The following is a 4223-nucleotide window of genomic DNA, read 5'->3' as shown; positions in this document are numbered from 1 at the left end:
CTGCAGCTGCTCCCGAGGAGCCTGGAGCAGCCCTGTAACGAGTTAGACAGGCGGCAGATTCAACAGGGACACTCGCAGTGAGGATGGTGCAAAAATGTGAAGTCCTCTGGGAAACTTCTGGAGGAACCAGCAGATATCATGGCTTCTCTGGGAAACTTCTGGAGGAACCAGCAGATATCATGGCTTCTCTGGGAAACTTCTGGAGGAACCAGCAGATATCATGGCTTCTCTGGGAAACTTCTGGAGGAACCAGCAGATATCATGGCTTCTCTGGGAAACTTCTGGAGGAACCAGCAGATATCATGGCTTCTCTGGGAAACTTCTGGAGGAACCAGCAGATATCATGGCTTCTCTGGGAAACTTCTGGAGGAACCAGCAGATATCATGGCTTCTCTGGGAAACTTCTGGAGGAACCAGCAGATATCATGGCTTCTCTGGGAAACTTCTGGAGGAACCAGCAGATATCATGGCTTCTCTGGGAAACTTCTGGAGGAACCAGCAGATATCATGGCTTCTCTGGGAAACTTCTGGAGGAACCAGCAGATATCATGGCTTCTCTGGGCCAGTGCTCTTCGCTTCCGTCACTCACCTCTGCCACACAGTTAAGGAAGACGGTCCAAGCGAGATGCAAAGGAATGAGTGGGCCATGCGCTAATAAAATTTTATTTACAAAAACAGACAGCAGACAGCAGTAGTTCACACGCTTGATCATTAAGGGACCCCTAATATGGAGGAGGATCATTTGGGGATGTACTCTAAGTGTGAAATACACACCAGATTTCAGTCTTTATACAAATAAAGAACGTCTCGTCGATAATCACAATGAAGACATTGAGATGATAGTGTGGGTGCCATGTAATATGCTCCTCGAATGAACTTTCTCTGATTTCTAAGAAGAGATTATCACTGTAGAGTCTAAAATTGCATTTGACGCCTACTGAGTTTCTGTTGGACAGCGCTGGTCTCAGCACAGCGCCATCTGCAGGTGAAATGTGGGAAAGCTGCTGGTTCTTGAAGGGTCTCGGAAGGATTTGCCTTAACAGGCACCAGAAATAGAGTTGGAATCTGCATAACCAAGCATGTGATTAGCACATACGTGGTATGTGTATATAGTATGTATTAGTCACGTCTCTGTTGCTATGAGAAATCACCATGAGCAAGGCAACACATAGAAGAAAGAGTTTATTTGAGCGTATATTCCAGAGGGTTGGGAATCCCTGATGGCAGGGTGAAAGCTTGCCACAGGAGTGGAAGCCGAGGGCTCACACCTTGAATGATAAGCACAAATCAAGCAGTCAACTCCAAATGATGCAACTCTTTAAGCTCAAACATGCCTCCAGTGACATACTTCTTCCGGCAAAACCATACCTCCTATGCCCCTCAAACAACACCATTGGGGACTAAGTGTTCAAATGCCCAAGACTATGGGGGACATCTCATTCAAATCATCAGTGTATATGTAAACCACCTGCTGGCGGCGTCCTCTGATCTGTGGTACTCAAATCAAGACCTATAGAATTCTACTTCCTTTAAATATTAATAACTTGTTCAAAAACAATAGCAGGGCTTGGGTAATGACTCCGTTGGTAAAGAGCTTGCTATATAAGCGGGAAGGATGACATTTCAACCCCCAGCACCCATGTGAAGTCCCGGCAAATGTGTTCTTACACTCCCAGCTCTGGGATGTGGATACTGATGAAGATGAAGCTCAGTGGCTAGCCCAACAGGTGTGCTCCGGGTCCAGTGGGAGACACTGTTATACAAAACAAGGCAGAGAGCAATTGAGCAGGACACTCATTGTCGACCACTAGCCTCCACATGAGAACACGGCTGCCTGAACACACTACATGGATGCCTGAACACACATACACGGGTGCCTGAACACACATACACAGATGCCAGAACACACATACACGGGTGCCTGAACACACATACACAGATGCCAGAACACACATATACGGATGCCTGAACACACATACACGGATGCCTGAACACACATACATGGGTGCCTGAACACACTACATGGGTGCCTGAACACACACGAGTGCCTACATACACACATGTGCCTGAACACACACATACACATATATGGGCACTTGAAAACACGAGTGCCTCCATACATGTACATGGGTGCCTACACACACACACACACACACACACACACACACACAGAGGAGTGCCTACACACATGCGTGCGTGTGCACACACATGGGTGCCTGAACACACACGAATGCACACACATGCACAAAGCTAACCAAAAAAAAAACACCTGTAAGCAGCATAAAATCAACCTTTAATCCAGCATCTTCCCCACTGCAGAACATCTCAGTTCTTCTGAACATGTCAACACGCACAGAACATTCACTAGGGTGAGCCACTGGGCAGTACATCCTGGCTTATTGGCCTCTGACGCCACTTTTGTGGAAACTAATTAGCACTCAGAGAAGCCAATTTGAGAAATGCTGGTCTTTAGGAAACTACAACCAGCACACAGGGGTTTCTCACAGTCCAACCCAATGGCTTGGTTTTAGAACTACACAAAAAAGTACATAATTGTTACTGCATGGGATAGGGTGAAAATTGTAGAATTGGGAGGGGCAAAACCACCAGAAAATTCCTTTTTCCTACCCTACATGTCCATTCAAGAAAAATACCTCCTAAATGCTGGACAATGAGCAAGGCTCTGAGCACCCTGAGATGAGAGTATGCCCAGAGAGGTAGAGCGCATGTGTGTGCATGCATGCGTGTGTGTGTGTCTGTGTGTGTGTGCGTGAGGGTGTCACAGGAATGGGATATCAGGAGAGGCCTCAATGAGAAGGTGACTTTTGAACAGTGATTCTAGTAGGTGGTGAGGAAGTTTCCTCCCCACCCAAAGGCAGTCATTCGCTTGTAACAGGTGCCTCTGAAGCCCATGGAACAGTATGAGTGGCAGAGTCCAGGGAGTGGACGAGCACCAGTCAAGTTCTCAAAAGCGCATTCCTTTCCCATCTTCCCTTTCCTGAGCTCAAGAGCTAGCAGCTAAGTGATTTGTCCTCATTGAAGAACCATCAGAGCCAATTCTGCACCAACCCTGGCTGCTCTCAGGGTCTATTTTCTTCCTGGCTACTTCCTTCTCCTTAGGAATGCTAGTAACTTTCATCCATGCTTTCCCTGAACTATAACACTCTTCTTCACAAGACAACTGCAGCACATACTTCAAACACGAATGTTATTGGTTGAACCACTGATAAGGCATTACCCATTCATTTCTCCACCCACACATTCATGAACCCATCTGTATATCTACCCATTCAACCCATCATCCATCTACCCATCCATCCTTACATCCTCCCATCTACCTAACATCCTACCCATACACTCATCTACTCATCCAGCCATCCATCTCTCCACCTATCCACTCACTCATCCACTAACCCATCCACCCACCTATCCATCTGCCCACCCACCTATCCACCTGGCCACCCATCCATCCACCCTCCTACCCATCTACCCATCCATCCTTACATCCTCCCATCTACCTAGACACCTACTCATACACTCACCTTCCCATCTACCCATCCATCTCTCTATCCATCCACTCACTCATCCACTAACCCATCCACCCACCTATCCATCCACCTATCCATCCATCCACATGGCCACTCATCCATCCACCCTCCTACGCATCTACCCATCCATCCTTCCCTCCATCCACTCACCCATTTTTTTCATCTATAGACATATCAGTACCAAATCTATTCATTCAGCCACTTGCCCATCCATCTATCTTTCCTCCATCTGTCCACTTGCTTACCCAGCTAAAATCTAACAACTGTTAATCCGTCCACCCACCAACTCAAATTCCAGCTGAGGATGTAGGGTGTTCCAGGTGCCTGGGCACTGTGTAAGGTATTTGGGACAAGGCAGTTAATAAAACAGATGAAAGATCTGCTATCATGTAACTCGTGTGGCATGTGTTATATAGGAAACAATCTGTAAACACAAAGACAGTAAATCAAGTCATTAGGAGATGATAGCAGCTACGGTGAAAAGGATAAAGTAGACGTGCATTGGAAGAGTTAAGTGGAAAAGGATGAGGGAGTGCTCGCCTGGGCCCAGCCTGTCTTTGCTGTTCCCGGGGGCCGTGCGGCATTCCTTGGGGCCAGGAAATTCTTGGTAAGGGAAATCACCTGCTGACCTTGACACTGTGTCCCTCCTAGGTGCCGAGGCTGAGTGACCAGACC

The sequence above is a fragment of the Arvicola amphibius genome, chromosome 9, assembly GCF_903992535.2.
Source record: "Arvicola amphibius chromosome 9, mArvAmp1.2, whole genome shotgun sequence".
In the NCBI taxonomy this organism is placed as follows: Eukaryota; Metazoa; Chordata; class Mammalia; order Rodentia; family Cricetidae; genus Arvicola; species Arvicola amphibius.
The sequence above is the reverse complement of the archived record's forward strand: the minus strand, read 5'-3'. Positions refer to the sequence as shown.